Source organism: Oncorhynchus gorbuscha, linkage group LG01 (assembly GCF_021184085.1).
Source record: "Oncorhynchus gorbuscha isolate QuinsamMale2020 ecotype Even-year linkage group LG01, OgorEven_v1.0, whole genome shotgun sequence".
Lineage (NCBI taxonomy): Eukaryota > Metazoa > Chordata > Actinopteri > Salmoniformes > Salmonidae > Oncorhynchus > Oncorhynchus gorbuscha.
The window spans coordinates 57,823,651-57,845,931 of record NC_060173.1 but is presented as its reverse complement, the minus strand read 5'-3'; the positions used below and the strand labels follow the sequence as shown (position 1 = coordinate 57,845,931).

The following is a 22,281-nucleotide window of genomic DNA, read 5'->3' as shown; positions in this document are numbered from 1 at the left end:
TTACGGACCAGCGAGGGTGACAGTGCCTCTTCTTCTGTCTCTCTCAATTTCACTCCCATTACACTGGGCTTTATTGGCAAATGAAACAAAACATAGACCAAAATTTCAGACGGTAAACATTACACACAAACGTAAAGTTTAAAATATGTCATTATTCAAATCTATTATAACATTCAACATGTTACAAAAGCTTTATAAAATGTTTTGACAAATGTGCAAAGAGTAGCATGTACAAATGACGGGGGGGGGGAAATAAATAGGCAGATAGATATAGGTTATATTTACTTTGGTGTTTCTGAGCCACTGGTTGACCTACTCTTGTGGCAGCAGGTCACACATTTTGCTGCTTGGATTGCACACTGTGGTATTTGACCTAACAGATACGGGAGTTTGTCCAAATGTGTCAGTCTGCCTATGGTGATCTCTCTCAATAGCAAGGCTCTGAGTCGGTACATAGTCAAAGCTTTTCTTCGCTTTGGGTCAGTTTACTCTCTTTTTTTCAGGCAAGGTAGAATTCCAATTTGCTCAGTTTTTTGGGGGGTTGATTCTTGACAATTTATCAAGTAATTCTCTTTTGGTTCTCTTTTGGTTGTAATTGTGTTGCTGTCCTAGGGCTCGTGTATTTGTGAACAGCGCCCCAAAATCATTTGGCTGAGGGGATTCTTCTCTAGGTATCTCCTTGAAGGTTAGGGCTTTGTGATGGAAGGTTTGGGCATCACTTTCCTTTAGGTGGTTGTGGAATTCAGCGGCTGTTTTCTGGCTTTTGGGACTCCCAATCACGGCCGGATGTGATGCAGCCTGGATTCGAACCAGGGACTGCAGTGATGCCTCTTGCACTAAGATACAGTCCCTTAGACCGCTGCACCACTCGGGAGTCCAAAAGGAGGGCAGTGTAACCTCCTGCCAAATGTACGACCATATCAAGAAGATTTGTGACCTGTTGCCACAAGGGCAACCAGTGAAGAGCAAACACCATTGTAAATACAACCCATTTGCACATCATTGCAACACTGTATATAGACAAATATGACATTTTAAATGTCTTTATTCTTTTGGAACTTTTGTGTGTAATGTTTACAGTTCATTTTTATTGTTTATTTCACTTTTGTATATTGTCCACTTCACTTGCTTTGGCAATGTAAACGTGTTTCCCATGTCAATAAAGCCCTTATATTGAGAGAGAGAGGAGGGGGGGGCGAGAGAGCGGGAGAGATGGGGGATGAGAGACGGGGGGTGAGAGAGAGAGACGGGGGAGAGCAAGAGGGCGAGAGACAGGAGAGGGTTTAAGAAGTTTAAGAAGAAGGAGTTGGGTCAGAGAGAGAGAGTTTATTTCTCCTGGTGTTGCTCATATGTATTGCTTTTGACCAGGGCCCGCTCAGGGACAAGGATATACAGGGCTGCCATTTCAGACACAGCCTCTCTCTCTGTGTAATGGGGTTTCATTCTGACACAGCCTTTCTCTCTTCTGTCAGTGTGTAATAGGGTTTCATTCTGACACAGCCTCTCTCTCTTCTGTCAGTGTGTAATAGGGTTTCATTCTGACACAGCCTCTCTCTCTTCTGTCAGTGTGTAATAGGGTTTCATTCTGACACAGCCTCTCTCTCTTCTGTCAGTGTGTAATAGGGTTTCATTCTGACACAGCCTCTCTCTCTTCTGTCAGTTTGTAATAGGGTTTCATTCTGACACAGCCTCTCTCTCTTCTGTCAGTGTGTAATAGGGTTTCATTCTGACACAGCCTCTCTCTCTTCTGTCAGTGTGTAATAGGGTTTCATTCTGACACAGCCTCTCTCTCTTCTGTCAGTGTGTAATAGGGTTTCATTCTGACACAGCCTCTCTCTCTTCTGTCAGTGTGTAATAGGGTTTCATTCTGACACAGCCTCTCTTTCTTCTGTCAGTGTGTAATAGGGTTTCATTCTGACACAGCCTCTCTCTCTTCTGTCAGTGTGTAATGGGGTTTCATTTCAAATTCAAATGTATTTATATAGCCCTTCGTACATCAGCTGATATCTCAAAGTGCTGTACAGAAACCCAGCCTAAAACCCCAAACAGCAAGCAATGCAGGTGTAGAAGCACGGTGGCTAGGAAAAACTCCCTATAAAAGCCAAAACATAGCCTGGTTCCTCTCTAGGTTTCTTCCTATGTGGGGTGGCCAGTCCTCTTCTGGCTGTGTCGGGTGGAGATTATAACAGAACATGGCCAAGATGTTCAAATGTTCATAAATGGCCAGCATTGTCGAATAATAATAAGGCAGAACAGTTGAAACTGGAGCAGCAGCACGGCCAGGTGGACTGGGGACAGCAAGGAGTCATCATGTCAGGTAGTCCTGGGGCATGGTCCTAGGGCTCAGGTCCTCCGAGAGAGAGAAAGAAAGAGAGAAGGAGAGAATTAGAGAACGCACATTTAGATTCGCACAGGACACCGAATAGGACAGGAGAAGTACTCCAGATATTACAAACTGACCCTAGCCCCCGGACACAAACTACTGCAGCATAAATACTGGAGGCTGAGACAGGAGGGGTCAGGAGACACTTTGGCCCCATCCGGGGACACCCCCGGACAGGGCCAAACAGGAAGGATATAACCCCACCCACTTTGCCAAAACACAGCCCCCACACCACTAGAGGGATATCTTCAACCACCAACTTACCATCCTGAGACAAGGCTGAGTATAGCCCACAAAGATCTCCGCCATGGCACAACTCAAGGGGGGCGCCAACCCAGACAGGATGACCACATCAGTGAATCAACCCACTCAGGTGACGCACCCCTTCCAGGGACGGCATGAGACAGCCCCAGTAAGCCAGTGACTCAGCCCCTGTAATAGGGTTAGAGGCAGAGAATCTCAGTGGAAAGAGGGGAACCAGCCAGGCAGAGACAGCAAGGGCGGTTCGTTGCGCCAGAGCCTTTCCGTTCACCTCCCCACTCCTGGGCCAGACTACAATCAATCATATGACCCACTGAAGAGATGAGTCTTCAGTAAAGACTTAAAGGTTGAGACCGAGTTTGCGTCTCTGACATGGGTAGGCAGACTGTTCCATAAAAATGGAGCTCTATAGGAGAAAGCCCTGCCTCCAGCTATTTGCTTAGAAATTCTAGGGACAGTTAGGAGGCCTGCGTCTTGTGACCGTAGCGTACGTGTAGGTATGTACGGCAGGACCAAATCAGAGAGATAGGTAGGAGCAAGCCCATGTAATGCTTTGGGGGTTAGCAGTAAAACCTTCAAATCAGCCCTTGCTTTGACAGGAAGCCAATGTAGAGAGGCTAGCACTGGAGTAATATGATCAAATTTTTTGGTTTTGGTTCTAGTCAGGATTCTAGCAGCCGTATTTGGCACTAACTGAAGTTTATTTAGTGCTTTATCGGGGTAGCCGGAAAGTAGAGCATTGCAGTAGTCTAACCTAGAAGTGACAAAAGCATGGATTAATTTTTCTGCATCATTTTTGGACAGAAAGTTTCTGATTTTTGCAATGTTACGTAGATGGAAAAAAGCTGTCCTTTAAACAGTCTTGATATGTTCTTCAAAAGAGAGATCAGGGTCCAGAGTAACGCCGAGGTCCTTCAGTTTTATTTGAGACGACTGTACAACCATTAAGATTAATTGTCAGATTCAACAGAAGAATCTTTGTTTCTTGGGACCTAGAACAAGCATCTCTGTTTTGTCCGAGTTTAAAAGTAGAAAGTTTGCAGCCATCCACTTCCTTATGTCTGAAACACATGCTTCTCGCAAGGGCAATTTGGGGGCTTCACCATGTTTCATTGAAATGTACAGCTGTGTGTCATCCGCATAGCAGTGAAAGTTAACATTATGTTTTCGAATAACATCCCCAAGAGGTAAAATATATATTTCAGACACAACCTCTCTTCTGTCAGTGTGTAATGGGGTTTAATTTCAGACACAGCCTCTCTCTCTTCTGTCCGTGTGTAATGGGGTTTCATTCTGACACAGCCTCTCTCTTCTGTCAGTGTGTAATGGGGTTTAATTTCAGACACAGCCTCTCTCTCTTCTGTCCGTGTGTAATGGGGTTTCATTCTGACACAGCCTCTCTCTTCTGTCAGTGTGTAATGAGCTTTCATTTCTGACAGATTGTTAGGATCTCCGTTTGAAGTGTTTCAGCTGAGAACAGTGGGTGTCTGAATATTCTTATGAGTCTAATCTAAACCATTGGGAAAGGGGATATAAGAGAGAGATGGATAGAAAGAAACAGAGAGAAGGGGAGTAAAAGAGGTAGAGAGATGGAGGGAAGGTGTGGAGGACAAACAGACTAACATGAGAGGGCGAGGTGAAAGGGTGTGGAACCAGAGAGAGGGATGGAGGGAAGGAAAGGGGGCGAGGGAGGGAGGAAGGGAGTGGGTGGGCGTGAAGATAAAATGAGGGAAAAAACGAGTCAGCTGATACCTCCAAGTTTCCATGGCAACCTGGAGGCCATTCCCACCCACTCTCCTTCTGTCTCTCGCTCTCTCTCTCTCCACCACCCCCACCCACTCCTTTGCTCTCTCACTCTTTTTTTGACCAATAACATGTAACCTGGCCTATTTGTTATTTTGAACCCTGACTGAATCCCCTCTCTTTTCTGGGTCTACCGGTGTCCACTCTGTCATTGTTGTGATGTAGGCTAGTTTAGGTAGGGTTAAGAATAGCACATCATCCCTTATAGCTGTCTCTCACTGACAAGTTTGCAGCGTATGTGTGTAGAAGATCTGGGTTCAGTGCTTGGCCTTTGGTTTGGCCAGGGCAAAGCTGTGCTGCTTCTCTCTACTGTTGGGTTCTTTTTCTCCTTCCCTATGCTATGCTGTGTTTTTCTGTGCTTCTCCATGCTAGATAGGGCTGTTGTGTGCTGCTCCATGCTAGATAGGGCTGTTGTGTGCTGCTCCATGCTAGATAGGGCTGTTGTGTGCTGCTCCATGCTTAGGGCTGTGTTGTGTACTGCTCCATGCTAGATAGGGCTGTGTTGTGTACTGCTCCATGCCAGATAGGGCTGTGTTGTGTGCTGCTCCATGCTAGATAAGGCTGTTGTGTGCTGCTCCATGCTAGATAGGGCTTTAGTGTACTGATCCATGCTAGATAGGGCTGCTGTGTACTGCTCCATGCTAGTTAGGGCTGTTGTGTACTGCTCCATGCTAGATAGGGCTGTGTTGTGTGCTGCTCCATGCTAGATAGGGCTAGTGTTGTGTGCTGCTCCATGCTAGATAGGGCTAGTGTTGTGTGCTGCTCCATGCTAGATATGGCTGCTGTGTACTGCTCCATGCTAGATAGGGCTGTGTTGTGTACTGCTCCATGCTAGATAGGGCTGTTGCTCTTTGCTGCTCCATGCTAGATAGGGCTGTTGTGTGCTGCTCCATGCTAGATAGGGCTGTTGTGTGCTGCTCCATGCTAGATAGGGCTGTTGTGCTGCTCCATGCTAGATAGGGCTGTTGTGTGCTGCTCCATGCTAGATAGGGCTGTTGTGTGCTGCTCCATGCTTAGTAATGTGTTGTGTGCTGCTCCAAGCTAGATAGGGCTGTGTTGTGTACTGCTCCATGCTAGATAGGGCTGTGTTGTGTACTGCTCCATGCTAGATAGGGCTGTGTTGTGTACTGCTCCATGCTAGATAGGGCTGTGTTGTTTACTGCTCCATGCTAAATAGGGCTGTGTTGTGTACTGCTCCATGCTAGATAGGGCTGTGTTGTGTACTGCTCCATGCTAGATAGGGCTGTGTTGTGTACTGCTCCATGCTAGATAGGGCTGTGTTGTGTACTGCTCCATGCTAGATAGGGCTGTTGTGTGCTGCTCCATGCTAGATAGGGCTGTTGTGTGGTGCTCCATGCTTAGGGCAGTGTTGTGTACTGCTCCATGCTACATAGGGCTGTGTTGTGTACTGTTCCATGCTAGATAGGGCTATTGTGTGCTGTTCCATGCTAGATAGGGCTGCTGTGTACTGCTCCATGCTAGATAGGGCTGTTGCTCATTGCTGCTCCATGCTTGATAGGGCTGTTGCTCTTTGCTGCTCTTTGCTGCTCCATGCTTGATAGGGCTGTTGTGTGCTGCTCCATGCTAGATAGGGCTGTTGTGTGGTGCTCCATGCTTAGGGCAGTGTTGTGTACTGCTCCATGCTACATAGGGCTGTGTTGTGTACTGTTCCATGCTAGATAGGGCTGTTGTGTGCTGATCCATGCTAGATAGGGCTGCTGTGTACTGCTCCATGCTAGATAGGGCTGTTGCTCTTTGCTGCTCCATGCTTGATAGGGCTGTTGCTCTTTGCTGCTCCATGCTTGATAGGGCTGTTGTGTGCTGCTCCATGCTTGATAGGGCTGTTGTGTGCTGCTCCATGCTAGATAGGGCTGTGTTGTGTACTGTTCCATGCTAGATAGGGCTATTGTGTGCTGATCCATGCTAGATAGGGCTGCTGTGTACAGCTCCATGCTAGATAGGGCTGTGTTGTGTACTGCTCCATGCTAGATAGGGCTGTTGTGTGCTGCTCCATGCTTAGTAATGTGTTGTGTGCTGCTCCAAGCTAGATAGGGCTGTGTTGTGTACTGCTCCATGCTAGATAGGGCTGTGTTGTGTACTGCTCCATGCTAGATAGGGCTGTGTTGTGTACTGCTCCATGCTAGATAGGGCTGTGTTGTGTACTGCTCCATGCTAGATAGGGCTGTGTTGTGTACTGCTCCATGCTAGATAGGGCTGTTGTGTGCTGCTCCATGCTAGATAGGGCTGTTGTGTGGTGCTCCATGCTTAGGGCAGTCCATGCTACATAGGGCTGTGTTGTGTACTGTTCCATGCTAGATAGGGCTGTGTGCTGTTCCATGCTAGATAGGGCTGTTGTGTGCTGATCCATGCTAGATAGGGCTGCTGTGTACTGTCCATGCTAGATAGGGCTGCTCTTTGCTGCTCCATGCTTGATAGGGCTGTTGCTCTTTGCTGCTCTTTGCTGCTCCATGCTTGATAGGGCTGTTGTGTGCTGCTCCATGCTAGATAGGGCTGTTGTGTGGTGCTCCATGCTTAGGGCAGTGTTGTGTACTGCTCCATGCTACATAGGGCTGTGTTGTGTACTGTTCCATGCTAGATAGGGCTATTGTGTGCTGTTCCATGCTAGATAGGGCTGTTGTGTGCTGATCCATGCTAGATAGGGCTGCTGTGTACTGCTCCATGCTAGATAGGGCTGTTGCTCTTTGCTGCTCCATGCTTGATAGGGCTGTTGCTCTTTGCTGCTCCATGCTTGATAGGGCTGTTGTGTGCTGCTCCATGCTTGATAGGGCTGTTGTGTGCTGCTCCATGCTAGATAGGGCTGCTCCATGCTAGATAGGGCTGTTGTGTGCTGCTCCATGCTAGATAGGGCTGTTGTGTGCTGCTCCATGCTAGATAGGGCTGTGTTGTGTACTGTTCCATGCTAGATAGGGCTATTGTGTGCTGATCCATGCTAGATAGGGCTGCTGTGTACAGCTCCATGCTAGATAGGGCTGTGTTGTGTACTGCTCCATGCTAGATAGGGCTGTTGCTCTTTGCTGCTCCATGCTAGATAGTGCTGATGTGTGCTGCTCCATGCTAGATAGGGTTGTTGTGTACTGCTCCATGCTAGATAGGGTTATTGTGTACTGCTCCATGCTTAGGGCTGTGTTGTGTGCTTCTCCATGCTAGATAGGGCTGTGTTGTTTACTGCTCCATGCTAGATAGGGCTGTTGTGTGCTGCTCCATGCTAGATAGGGCTGTTGTGCTGCTCCATGCTAGATAGGGCTGTTGTGTGCTGCTCCATGCTAGATAGGGCTGTTGTGTGCTGCTCCATGCTAGATAGGTCTGTTGTGTACTGATCCATGCTAGATAGGGCTGTTGTGTGCTTCTACAAGCTAGATAGGGCTGTTGTGTGCTGCTCCATGCTTAGGGATGTGTTGTGTGCTGCTCCAAGCTAGATAGGGCTGTGTTGTGTACTGCTCCATGCTAGATAGGGCTGTGTTGTGTACTGCTCCATGCTAGATAGGGCTGTGTTGTGTACTGCTCCATGCTAGATAGGGCTGTTGTGTGCTTCTACAAGCTAGATAGGGCTGTTGTGTGCTGCTCCATGCTTAGGGATGTGTTGCGTACTGCTCCATGCTAGATAGGGCTGTGTTGTGTACTGCTCCATGCTAGATAGGGCTGTGTTGTGTACTGCTCCATGCTAGATAGGGATGTTTTTTGTGTACTGCTCCATGCTAGATACGGCTGTTGTGTGCTTCTCCATGCTAGATAGGGCTGTTGCGTACTGCTCCATGCTAGATAGGGCTGTGTTGGGTACTGCTCCATGCTAGATAGGGCTGTGTTGTGTACAGTTCCATGCTAGATAGGGCTATTGTGTGCTGTTCCATGCTAGATAGGGCTGTTGTGTGCTGATCCATGCTAGATAGGGCTGCTGTTTACTGCTCCATGCTAGATAGGGCTGTTGTGCTGCTCCATGCTAGATAGGGCTGTTGTGTGCTGCTCCATGCTAGATAGGGCTGTTGTGTACTGCTCCATGCTAGATGGGGCTGTTGTGTGCTGCTCCATGCTTAGTGATGTGTTGTGTGCTGCTCCAAGCTAGATAGGGCTGTGTTGTGTACTGCTCCATGCTAGATAGGGCTGTGTTGTGTACTGCTCCATGCTAGATAGGGCTGTGTTGTGTACTGCTCCATGCTAGATAGGGCTGTGTTGTGTACTGCTCCATGCTAGATAGGGCTGTGTTGTTTACTGCTCCATGCTAGATAGGGCTTTGTTGTGTACTGCTCCATGCTAGATAGGGCTGTGTTGTGTACTGCTCCATGCTAGATAGGGCTGTGTTGTGTACTGCTCCATGCTAGATAGGGCTGTGTTGTGTACTGCTCCATGCTAGATAGGGCTGTTGTGTGCTGCTCCATGCTAGATAGGGCTGTTGCGTACTGCTCCATGCTAGATAGGGCTGTGTTGCGTACTGCTCCATGCTAGATAGGGCTGTGTTGGGTACTGTTCCATGCTAGATAGGGCTATTGTGTGCTGTTCCATGCTAGATAGGGCTATTGTGTGCTGATCCATGCCAGATAGGGCTGCTGTGTACTGCTCCATGCTAGATAGGGCTGTTGCTCTTTGCTGCTCCATGCTTGATAGGGCTGTTGCTCTTTCCTGCTCCATGCTTGATACGGCTGTTGTGTGCTGCTCCATGCTAGATAGGGCTGTTGTGTGGTGCTCCATGCTTAGGGCAGTGTGGTGTACTGCTCCATGCTACATAGTGCTGTGTTGTGTACTGTTCCATGCTAGATAGGGCTATTGTGTGCTGTTCCATGCTAGATAGGGCTGTTGTGTGCTGATCCATGCTAGATAGGGCTGCTGTGTACTGCTCCATGCTAGATAGGGCTGTTGCTCTTTGCTGCTCCATGCTTGATAGGGCTGTTGCTCTTTGCTGCTCCATGCTTGATAGGGCTGTTGTGTGCTGCTCCGTGCTTGATAGGGCTGTTGTGTGCTGCTCCATGCTAGATAGGGATGCTCTTTGCTGCTCCATGCTAGATAGAGCTGTTGTGTGCTGCTCCATGCTAGATAGGGCTGTGTTGTGTGCTGCTCCATGCTAGATAGGGTGTTGTGTACTGCTCCATGCTAGATAGGGCTGTTGTGTGCTGCTCCATGCTAGATAGGGCTGTTGTGTGCTGCTCCATGCTAGATAGGGCTGTTGCTCTTTGCTGATCCATGCTAGATAGGGCTGTTGCTCTTTGCTGCTCCATGCTAGATAGGGCTATTGTGTGCTGTTCCATGCTAGATAGGGCTGTTGTGTGCTGATCCATGCTAGATAGGGCTGCTGTGTACAGCTCCATGCTAGATAGGGCTGTGTTGTGTACTGCTCCATGCTAGATAGGGCTGTTGCTCTTTGCTGCTCCATGCTAGATAGTGCTGATGTGTGCTGCTCCATGCTAGATAGGGTTGTTGTGTACTGCTCCATGCTAGATAGGGTTATTGTGTACTGCTCCATGCTTAGGGCTGTGTTGTGTGCTTCTCCATGCTAGATAGGGCTGTGTTGTTTACTGCTCCATGCTAGATAGGGCTGTTGTGTGCTGCTCCATGCTAGATAGGGCTGTTGTGCTGCTCCATGCTAGATAGGGCTGTTGTGTGCTGCTCCATGCTAGATAGGGCTGTTGTGTGCTGCTCCATGCTAGATAGGTCTGTTGTGTACTGATCCATGCTAGATAGGGCTGTTGTGTGCTTCTACAAGCTAGATAGGGCTGTTGTGTGCTGCTCCATGCTTAGGGATGTGTTGTGTGCTGCTCCAAGCTAGATAGGGCTGTGTTGTGTACTGCTCCATGCTAGATAGGGCTGTGTTGTGTACTGCTCCATGCTAGATAGGGCTGTGTTGTGTACTGCTCCATGCTAGATAGGGCTGTTGTGTGCTTCTACAAGCTAGATAGGGCTGTTGTGTGCTGCTCCATGCTTAGGGATGTGTTGCGTACTGCTCCATGCTAGATAGGGCTGTGTTGTGTACTGCTCCATGCTAGATAGGGCTGTGTTGTGTACTGCTCCATGCTAGATAGGGATGTTTTTTGTGTACTGCTCCATGCTAGATACGGCTGTTGTGTGCTGCTCCATGCTAGATAGGGCTGTTGCGTACTGCTCCATGCTAGATAGGGCTGTGTTGGGTACTGCTCCATGCTAGATAGGGCTGTGTTGTGTACAGTTCCATGCTAGATAGGGCTATTGTGTGCTGTTCCATGCTAGATAGGGCTGTTGTGTGCTGATCCATGCTAGATAGGGCTGCTGTTTACTGCTCCATGCTAGATAGGGCTGTTGTGTGCTGCTCCATGCTAGATAGGGCTGTTGTGTGCTGCTCCATGCTAGATAGGGCTGTTGTGTACTGCTCCATGCTAGATGGGGCTGTTGTGTGCTGCTCCATGCTTAGTGATGTGTTGTGTGCTGCTCCAAGCTAGATAGGGCTGTGTTGTGTGCTGCTCCAAGCTAGATAGGGCTGTGTTGTGTACTGCTCCATGCTAGATAGGGCTGTGTTGTGTACTGCTCCATGCTAGATAGGGCTGTGTTGTGTACTGCTCCATGCTAGATAGGGCTGTGTTGTGTACTGCTCCATGCTAGATAGGGCTGTGTTGTGTACTGCTCCATGCTAGATAGGGCTGTGTTGTTTACTGCTCCATGCTAGATAGGGCTTTGTTGTGTACTGCTCCATGCTAGATAGGGCTGTGTTGTGTACTGCTCCATGCTAGATAGGGCTGTGTTGTGTACTGCTCCATGCTAGATAGGGCTGTGTTGTGTACTGCTCCATGCTAGATAGGGCTGTTGTGTGCTGCTCCATGCTAGATAGGGCTGTTGCGTACTGCTCCATGCTAGATAGGGCTGTGTTGCGTACTGCTCCATGCTAGATAGGGCTGTGTTGGGTACTGTTCCATGCTAGATAGGGCTATTGTGTGCTGTTCCATGCTAGATTGGGCTGTTGTGTGCTGCTCCATGCTTAGGGATGTGTTGCGTACTGCTCCATGCTAGATAGGGCTGTGTTGTGTACTGCTCCATGCTAGATAGGGATGTTTTTTGTGTACTGCTCCATGCTAGATAGGCTGTTGTGTGCTGCTCCATGCTAGATAGGGCTGTTGTGTGCTGCTCCATGCTAGATAGGGCTGTGTTGTGTGCTTCTCCATGCTAGATAGGGTTGTGTTGTGTACTGCTCCATGCTAGATAGGGCTGTTGTGCTGCTCCATGCTAGATAGGGCTGTTGTGTGCTGCTCCATGCTAGATAGGGCTGTTGTGTGCTGCTCCATGCTAGATAGGGCTGTTGTGTGCTGCTCCATGCTAGATAGGGCTCTGTTGTGTACTGATCCATGCTAGATAGGGCTGTTGTGTTGTCCATGCTAGATAGGGCTGTTGTGTGCTGCCCATGCTAGATAGGGCTGTTGTGTGCTGCTCCATGCTAGATAGGGCTGTGTGTGTACTGCTCCATGCTAGATAGGGCTGTTGTGTGTACTGCTCCATGCTAGATAGGGCTGTGTTGTGTGCTGCTCCATGCTAGATAGGGCTGTTGTGTGCTGCTCCATGCTAGATAGGGCTGTTGTGTGCTGCTCCATGCTTAGGGATGTGTTGTGTACTGCTCCATGCTAGATAGGGCTGTGTTGTGTACTGCTCCATGCTAGATAGGGCTGTGTTGTGTACTGCTCCATGCTAGATAGGGCTGTTGTTTTGTGTACTGCTCCATGCTAGATAGGGCTGTTGTGTGCTGCTCCATGCTAGATAGGGCTGTTGCTCTTTGCTGCTCCATGCTAGATAGGGCTGTTGTCTTTGCTGCTCCATGCTAGATAGGGCTGTGTTGTGTGCTGCTCCATGCTAGATAGGGCTGTTGTGTGCTGTTCCATGCTAGATAGGGCTGTTGTGTGCTGATCCATGCTAGATAGGGCTGTTGTTTGCTGCTCCATGCTAGATAGGGCTGTTGTGCTGCTCCATGCTAGATAGGGCTGTTGTGTGCTGCTCCATGCTAGATAGGGCTGTTGTGTGCTGCTCCATGCTAGATGGGGCTGTTGTGTGCTGCTCCATGCTTAGTGATGTGTTGTGTGCTGCTCCAAGCTAGATAGGGCTGTGTTGTGTGCTGCTCCACTGTGTTGTGTCCATGCTAGATAGGGCTGTGTTGTGTACTGCTCCATGCTAGATAGGGCTGTGTTGTGTACTGCTCCATGCTAGATAGGGCTGTGTTGTGTACTGCTCCATGCTAGATAGGGCTGTGTTGTTTACTGCTCCATGCTAGATAGGGCTTTGTTGTGTACTGCTCCATGCTAGATAGGGCTGTGTTGTGTACTGCTCCATGCTAGATAGGGCTGTGTTGTGTACTGCTCCATGCTAGATAGGGCTGTGTTGTGTACTGCTCCATGCTAGATAGGGCTGTTGTGTGCTGCTCCATGCTAGATAGGGCTGTTGCGTACTGCTCCATGCTAGATAGGGCTGTGTTGCGTACTGCTCCATGCTAGATAGGGCTGTGTTGGGTACTGTTCCATGCTAGATAGGGCTATTGTGTGCTGTTCCATGCTAGATAGGGCTATTGTGTGCTGATCCATGCTAGATAGGGCTGCTGTGTACTGCTCCATGCTAGATAGGGCTGTTGCTCTTTGCTGCTCCATGCTTGATAGGGCTGTTGCTCTTTCCTGCTCCATGCTTGATACGGCTGTTGTGTGCTGCTCCATGCTAGATAGGGCTGTTGTGTGGTGCTCCATGCTTAGGGCAGTGTGGTGTACTGCTCCATGCTACATAGTGCTGTGTTGTGTACTGTTCCATGCTAGATAGGGCTATTGTGTGCTGTTCCATGCTAGATAGGGCTGTTGTGTGCTGATCCATGCTAGATAGGGCTGCTGTGTACTGCTCCATGCTAGATAGGGCTGTTGCTCTTTGCTGCTCCATGCTTGATAGGGCTGTTGCTCTTTGCTGCTCCATGCTTGATAGGGCTGTTGTGTGCTGCTCCGTGCTTGATAGGGCTGTTGTGTGCTGCTCCATGCTAGATAGGGATGCTCTTTGCTGCTCCATGCTAGATAGAGCTGTTGTGTGCTGCTCCATGCTAGATAGGGCTGTGTTGTGTGCTGCTCCATGCTAGATAGGGCTGTGTTGTGTACTGCTCCATGCTAGATGTTGTGCTGCTCCATGCTAGGGCTGTTGTGTGCTGCTCCATGCTAGATAGGGCTGTTGTGTGCTGCTCCATGCTAGATAGGGCTGTTGCTCTTTGCTGATCCATGCTAGATAGGGCTGTTGCTCTTTGCTGCTCCATGCTAGATAGGGCTATTGTGTGCTGTTCCATGCTAGATAGGGCTGTTGTGTGCTGATCCATGCTAGATAGGGCTGCTGTGTACAGCTCCATGCTAGATAGGGCTGTGTTGTGTACTGCTCCATGCTAGATAGGGCTGTTGCTCTTTGCTGCTCCATGCTAGATAGTGCTGATGTGTGCTGCTCCATGCTAGATAGGGTTGTTGTGTACTGCTCCATGCTAGATAGGGTTATTGTGTACTGCTCCATGCTTAGGGCTGTGTTGTGTGCTTCTCCATGCTAGATAGGGCTGTGTTGTTTACTGCTCCATGCTAGATAGGGCTGTTGTGTGCTGCTCCATGCTAGATAGGGCTGTTGTGCTGCTCCATGCTAGATAGGGCTGTTGTGTGCTGCTCCATGCTAGATAGGGCTGTTGTGTGCTGCTCCATGCTAGATAGGTCTGTTGTGTACTGATCCATGCTAGATAGGGCTGTTGTGTGCTTCTACAAGCTAGATAGGGCTGTTGTGTGCTGCTCCATGCTTAAGGATGTGTTGTGTGCTGCTCCAAGCTAGATAGGGCTGTGTTGTGTACTGCTCCATGCTAGATAGGGCTGTGTTGTGTACTGCTCCATGCTAGATAGGGCTGTTGTGTGCTTCTACAAGCTAGATAGGGCTGTTGTGTGCTGCTCCATGCTTAGGGATGTGTTGCGTAGCTCCATGCTAGATAGGGCTGTGTTGTGTACTGCTCCATGCTAGATAGGGCTGTGTTGTGTACTGCTCCATGCTAGATAGGGATGTTTTTTGTGTACTGCTCCATGCTAGATACGGCTGTTGTGTGCTGCTCCATGCTAGATAGGGCTGTTGCGTACTGCTCCATGCTAGATAGGGCTGTGTTGGGTACTGCTCCATGCTAGATAGGGCTGTGTTGTGTACAGTTCCATGCTAGATAGGGCTATTGTGTGCTGTTCCATGCTAGATAGGGCTGTTGTGTGCTGATCCATGCTAGATAGGGCTGCTGTTTACTGCTCCATGCTAGATAGGGCTGTTGTGCTGCTCCATGCTAGATAGGGCTGTTGTGTGCTGCTCCATGCTAGATAGGGCTGTTGTGTACTGCTCCATGCTAGATGGGGCTGTTGTGTGCTGCTCCATGCTTAGTGATGTGTTGTGTGCTGCTCCAAGCTAGATAGGGCTGTGTTGTGTGCTGCTCCAAGCTAGATAGGGCTGTGTTGTGTACTGCTCCATGCTAGATAGGGCTGTGTTGTGTACTGCTCCATGCTAGATAGGGCTGTGTTGTGTACTGCTCCATGCTAGATAGGGCTGTGTTGTGTACTGCTCCATGCTAGATAGGGCTGTGTTGTTTACTGCTCCATGCTAGATAGGGCTTTGTTGTGTACTGCTCCATGCTAGATAGGGCTGTGTTGTGTACTGCTCCATGCTAGATAGGGCTGTGTTGTGTACTGCTCCATGCTAGATAGGGCTGTGTTGTGTACTGCTCCATGCTAGATAGGGCTGTTGTGTGCTGCTCCATGCTAGATAGGGCTGTTGCGTACTGCTCCATGCTAGATAGGGCTGTGTTGCGTACTGCTCCATGCTAGATAGGGCTGTGTTGGGTACTGTTCCATGCTAGATAGGGCTATTGTGTGCTGTTCCATGCTAGATAGGGCTATTGTGTGCTGATCCATGCTAGATAGGGCTGCTGTGTACTGCTCCATGCTAGATAGGGCTGTTGCTCTTTGCTGCTCCATGCTTGATAGGGCTGTTGCTCTTTGCTGCTCCATGCTAGATAGGGCTGTTGTGTGCTGCTCCATGCTAGATAGGGCTGTTGTGTGGTGTCCATGCTTAGGGCAGTGTGGTGTACTGCTCCATGCTACATAGGGCTGTGTTGTGTACTGTTCCATGCTAGATAGGGCTATTGTGTGCTGTTCCATGCTAGATAGGGCTGTTGTGTGCTGATCCATGCTAGATAGGGCTGCTGTGTACTGCTCCATGCTAGATAGGGCTGTTGCTCTTTGCTGCTCCATGCTTGATAGGGCTGTTGCTCTTTGCTGCTCCATGCTTGATAGGGCTGTTGTGTGCTGCTCCGTGCTTGATAGGGCTGTTGTGTGCTGCTCCATGCTAGATAGGGAGGCTCTTTGCTGCTCCATGCTAGATAGAGCTGTTGTGTGCTGCTCCATGCTAGATAGGGCTGTTGTGTGCTGCTCCATGCTAGATAGGGTTGTTGTGTACTGCTCCATGCTAGATAGGGTTATTGTGTACTGCTCCATGCTTAGGGCTGTGTTGTGTGCTTCTCCATGCTAGATAGGGCTGTGTTGTGTGCTTCTCCATGCTAGATAGGGTTGTGTTGTGTACTGCTCCATGCTAGATAGGGCTGTTGTGCTGCTCCATGCTAGATAGGGCTGTTGTGTGCTGCTCCATGCTAGATAGGGCTGTTGTGTGCTGCTCCATGCTAGATAGGGCTGTTGCTCTTTGCTGATCCATGCTAGATAGGGCTGTTGCTCTTTGCTGCTCCATGCTAGATAGGGCTATTGTGTGCTGTTCCATGCTAGATAGGGCTGTTGTGTGCTGATCCATGCTAGATAGGGCTGCTGTGTACTGCTCCATGCTAGATAGGGCTGTTGCTCTTTGCTGCTCCATGCTTGATAGGGCTGTTGCTCTTTGCTGCTCCCTGCTTGATAGGGCTGTTGTGTGCTGCTCCATGCTAGATAGGGCTATTGTGTGGTGCTCCATGCTTAGGGCAGTGTTGTGTACTGCTCCATGCTAGATAGGGCTGTTGTGTGCTGATCCATGCTAGATAGGGCTGCTGTGTACTGCTCCATGCTAGATAGGGCTGTTGCTCTTTGCTGCTCCATGCTTGATAGGGCTGTTGCTCTTTGCTGCTCCATGCTTGGTAGGGCTGTTGTGTGCTGCTCCATGCTTGATAGGGCTGTTGTGTGCTGCTCCATGCTAGATATGGCTGGTGTTGTGTGCTGCTCCATGCTTAGGGCTGTGTTGTGTGCTGCTCCATGCTAGATAGGGCTGTTGTGTGCTGCTCCATGCTAGATATGGCTGCTCTTTGCTGCTCCATGCTAGATAGGGCTGTTGTGTGCTGCTCCATGCTAGATAGGGCTGTTGTGTGCTGCTCCATGCTAGATAGGGCTGTGTTGTGTGCTGCTCCATGCTAGATAGGGCTTTGTTGTGTGCTGCTCCATGCTAGATAGGGCTGTTGCTCTTTGCTGCTCCATGCTTGATAGGGCTGTTGCTCTTTGCTGCTCCATGCTTGATAGGGCTGTTGTGTGCTGCTCCATGCTAGATAGGGCTATTGTGTGGTGCTCCATGCTTAGGGCAGTGTTGTGTACTGCTCCATGCTACATAGGGCTGTGTTGTGTACTGTTACATGCTAGATAGGGCTATTGTGTGCTGTTCCATGCTAGATAGGGCTGTTGTGTGCTGATCCATGCTAGATAGGGCTGTTGTGTACTGCTCCATGCTAGATAGGGCTGTTGCTCTTTGCTGCTCCATGCTTGATAGGGCTGTTGCTCTTTGCTGCTCCATGCTTGGTAGGGCTGTTGTGTGCTGCTCCATGCTTGATAGGGCTGTTGTGTGCTGCTCCATGCTAGATATGGCTGGTGTTGTGTGCTGCTCCATGCTTAGGGCTGTGTTGTGTGCTGCTCCATGCTAGATAGGGCTGTTGTGTGCTGCTCCATGCTAGATATGGCTGCTCTTTGCTGCTCCATGCTAGATAGGGCTGTTGTGTGCTGCTCCATGCTAGATAGGGCTGTTGTGTGCTGCTCCATGCTAGATAGGGCTGTTGTGTACTGCTCCATGCTAGATAGGGCTGTGTTGTGTGCTGCTCCATGCTAGATAGGGCTTTGTTGTGTGCTGCTCCATGCTACATAGGGCTGTGTTGTGTACTGTTCCATGCTAGATAGGGCTATTGTGTGCTGATCCATGCTATATAGGGCTGCTGTGTACTGCTCCATGCTAGATAGGGCTGTGTTGTGTACTGCTCCATGCTAGATAGGGCTGTTGCTCTTTGCTAATCCATGCTAGATAGTGCTGATGTGTGCTGCTCCATGCTAGATAGGGTTGTTGTGTACTGCTCCATGCTAGATAGGGTTATTGTGTACTTCTCCATGCTAGATAGGGCTGTGTTGTTTACTGCTCCATGCTAGATAGGGCTGTTGTGTGCTGCTCCATGCTAGATAGGGCTGTTGTGCTGCTCCATGCTAGATAGGGCTGTTGTGTGCTGCTCCATGCTAGATAGGGCTGTTGTGTGCTGCTCCATGCTAGATAGGGCTGTTGTGTACTGATCCATGCTAGATAGGGCTGTTGTGTGCTTCTACATGCTAGATAGGGCTGTTGTGTGCTGCTCCATGCTTAGGGATGTGTTCTGTGCTGCTCCAAGCTAGATAGGGCTGTGTTGTGTACTGCTCCATGCTAGATAGGGCTGTGTTGTGTACTGCTCCATGCTAGATAGGGCTGTGTTGTGTACTGCTCCATGCTAGATACGGCTGTTGTGTGCTGCTCCATGCTAGATAGGGCTGTTGCGTACTGCTCCATGCTAGATAGGGCTGTGTTGGGTACTGCTCCATGCTAGATAGGGCTGTGTTGTGTACTGTTCCATGCTAGATAGGGCTGTGTTGTGTGCTGTTCCATGCTAGATAGGGCTGTTCTGTGCTGTTCCATGCTAGATTGGGCTGTTGTGTACTGCTCCATGCTAGATAGGGCTGTGTTGTGTACTGCTCCATGCTAGATAGGGCTGTTGCTCTTTGCTGCTCCATGCTTGATAGGGCTGTTGCTCTTTGCTGCTCCATGCTTGATAGGGCTGGTGTTGTGTGCTGCTCCATGCTTAGGGCTGTGTTGTGTGCTGCTCCATGCTAGATAGGGCTGCTGTGTGCTGCTCCATGCTAGATAGGGCTGCTGTTTACTGCTCCATGCTAGATAGGGCTGTGTTGTGTACTGCTCCATGCTAGATAGGGCTGTTCCTCTTTGCTGCTCCATGCTAGATAGGGCTGTTGTGTGCTGCTCCATGCTAGATAGGGCTGTTGTGTACTGCTCCATGCTAGATAGGGCTGTTGTGTACTGCTCCATGCTACATAGGGTTGTGTTGTGTACTGTTCCATGCTAGATAGGGCTATTGTGTGCTGATCCATGCTAGATAGGGCTGCTGTGTACTGCTCTATGCTAGATAGGGCTGTGTTGTGTACTGCTCCATGCTAGATGGGGCTGTTGCTCTTTGCTGCTCCATGCTAGATAGTGCTGATGTGTGCTGCTCCATGCTAGATAGGGCTGTTGTGTACTGCTCCATGCTAGATAGGGTTATTGTGTACTGCTCCATGCTTAGGGCTGTGTTGTGTGCTTCTCCATGCTACATAGGGCAGTGTTCTGTACTGTTCCATGCTAGATAGGGCTATTGTGTGCTGATCCATGCTAGATAGGGCTGCTGTGTACTGCTCTATGCTAGATATGGCTGTGTTGTGTACTGCTCCATGCTAGATGGGGCTGTTGCTCTTTGCTGCTCCATGCTAGATAGTGCTGATGTGTGCTGCTCCATGCTAGATAGGGCTGTTGTGTACTGCTCCATGCTAGATAGGGTTATTGTGTACTGCTCCATGCTTTGGGCTGTGTTGTGTGCTTCTCCATGCTAGATAGGGCTGGTGTTGTGTGCTGCTCCATGCTTAGGGCTGTGTTGTGTGCTGCTCCATGCGAGATAGGGCTGCTGTTTACTGCTCCATGCTAGATAGGGCTGTGTTGTGTACTGCTCCATGCTAGATAGGGCTGTTGTGTGCTGCTCCATGCTAGATAGAGCTGTTGTGTGCTGCTCCATGCTAGATATGTCTGTTGTGTACTGCTCCATGCTCGATAGGGCTGTTGTGTACTGCTCCATGCTAGATAGGGCTGTTGTGTGCTGCTCCATGCTTAGGGCTGTGTTGTGTGCTGCTCCATGCTAGATAGGGCTGTGTTGTGTACTGCTCCATGCTAGATAGGGCTGTTGTGTGCTGTTCCATGCTAGATAGGGCTGTTGTGTGCTGTTCCATGCTAGATAGGGCTGTTGTTTGCTGTTCCATGCTAGATAGGGCTGTTGTTTGCTGCTCCATGCTAGATAGGGCTGCTGTGCGCTGCACCATGCTATATAGGGCTGTGTTGTGTGTTCTACATGCTCGATAGGGCTGTTGTGTTCTGATCCATGCTAGATAGGGCTGTGTTGTGTACTGCTCCATGCTATATAGGGCTGTGTTGTGTGTTCTACATGCTCGATAGGGCTGTTGTGTACTGATCCATGCTAGATAGGGCTGTGTTGTGTACTGCTCCATGCTAGATAGGGCTGCGTTGTGTGCTGATCCATGCTAGATAGGGCTGCGTTGTGTGCTGCTCCATGCTTAGGGCTGTGTTGTGTGCTGCTCCATGCTAGATAGGGCTGTGTTGTCTGCTGCTCCATGCTAGATAGGGCTGTTGTGTGCTGCTCCATGCTAGATAGGGCTGTGTTTTGTGCTGCTCCATGCTAGATAGGGCTGGTGTTGTGTGCTGCTCCATGCTAGATAGGGCTGTTGTGTGCTGCTCAATGCTTAGGGCTGTGTTTTGTGCTGCTCCATGCTAGATAGGGCTGTGTTGTGTGCTGCTCCATGCTTAGGGCTGTGTTGTGTACTGCTCCATGCTAGATAGGGCTGGTGTCGTTTGCTGTTCCATGCATAGGGCTGTGTTGTGTGCTGCTCCATGCTTGATAGGGCTGTTGTGTGCTGCTCCATGGTAGATAGGGCTGTTGTGTGCTGCTCAATGCTTAGGGCTGTGTTGTGTACTGCTCCCTGATGTGTTGTGTGCTGCTCCATGCTAGATAGGGCAGTGAGGTGTGCTGCTCCATGCTTAGGGCTGTGTTGTGTACTGCTCCATGATGTGTTGTGTGCTGCTCCATGCTTAGGGCTGTGTTGTTTGCTGTTCCATGCATAGGGCTGTGTTGTGTGCTGCTCCATGCTCGATAGGGCTGGTGTTGTGTGCTCATCCATGCTTAGGGCTGTGTTGTGTGCTGCTCCATGCTAGATAGGGCTGTTGTGTGCTGCTCCATGCTTTGGGCTGTGTTGTGTACTGCTCCATGCTAGATAGGGCTGTTGTGTGCTGCTCCATGCTAGATAGGGTTGTTGTGTACTGCTCCATGCTAGATAGGGCTGTTGTGTACTGCTCCATGCTAGATAGGGTTGTTGTGTACTGCTCCATGCTAGATAGGGCTGTGTTGTGTACTGCTCCATGCTAGATAGGGCTGTGTTGTGTGCTCCTCCATGCTAGATAGGGCTGTTGTGTGCTGCTCCATGCTAGATAGGGCTGTGTTGTGTACTGCTCCATGCTAGATAGGGCTGTGTTGTGTACTGCTCCATGCTAGATAGGGCTGTTGTGTGCTGCTCCATGCTAGATAGGGCTGTTGTGTGCTGCTCCATGCTAGATAGGGCTGTGTTGTGTACTGCTCCATGCTAAATAGGGCTGGTGTGTTCTGCTCCATGCTTAGGGCTGTGTTTTTTGCTGCTCCATGCTAGATATGGCTGGTGTTGTGTGCTGCTCAATGCTTAGGGCTGTGTTGTGTGCTGCTCCATGCTAGATAGGGCTGTTTGTTGTGTGCTGCTCCATGCTAGATAGGTCTGGTGTTGTGTGCTGCTCAATGCTTAGGGCTGGTGTTGTGTGCTGCTCAATGCTTAGGGCTGTGTTGTGTGCTTCTCCATGCTAGATAGGGCTGTTGTTGTGTGCTGCTCCATGCTAGATATGGCTGTTGTGTGCTGCTCCATGCTCGATAGGGCTGTTGTGTGTATGCTGTAGCAGGGTGCTGTCAGTCCAGGGACAGGCTGTTTTATGCTGAATGTATGTCCTACTGTACACCGTGCTTTGTGAGCTAGCATAGTGCTGCTATATGCTCTGTACTTACTCGTGATCAGGGTGCAGTCAGTGGGCACGTTCGAGCGGATCCCTTTTTTCAAGTCTTTGGTCACCGCCTTTCAAAGTGTGTTGCATTCTAGGGCAAAAAGTTGTCCAACTGTTTGAACTTAACACAAATAATGTGTTCAAAAGTTCACGAGGTTTTGACTGCAGTCGACTGCAATTGTCTGCAGTTGCTCCTCTCTAACTTAATTCTGCAACCATGGCCTACGTTGTGTCTCTATTGTCAACCGTTAGGGTGTTTTTGTTTGACCCATGCAAACGTGACCAAAGACATGACTGAAACTGGAGCTTTGCATTCTGCAGTCATTTATGTGAACACTCAAACACGCCCGGTGCCTCAGCAGGGCTGTTCTCTCATGGCAGTGTGCCAGCTCTAGATCTGCTGCTCTGTTCTCCACCTCTCAGTTCCACCTCTCCCTCCCAGCTCCCTCTCAGCTCCCAGGGCCCCACACAGCAACCTTTGTTCCCCTAACCTGCTCTGTTTGTGCAGCCAGAGAGTACAGCGGAACTTCGCTGGGGAGAGCAGGGTCAGGTGTGCGTGTGTGTGTGTGCGTGTGTGCGTGTGTGCGCGTGTGTGCGTGTGTGCGTGCGTGTAGAAAAATAATGTGCTGACTGATCATCTCTCTTTCTTCCTCTCTCTATGGTCTTCTATTTATCTCCCTTTCTCTCTCTCTTTTTCTCTCTTCCTCCCTCCATCCTCTCCTGCCCCCTCCCTCTCT

The 22,281-nt window shown here is 49.6% G+C and overlaps 1 protein-coding gene across 4 annotated transcripts in view; it reads left to right on the top strand.

Moving 5' to 3' along the window:
* The window catches only part of LOC124040396 (Krueppel-like factor 8), a 171,899-nt gene that overhangs the window by 93,567 nt on the left and 56,051 nt on the right, over positions 1–22,281 (top strand). The gene's annotated exons all lie outside the window — the stretch shown is intronic.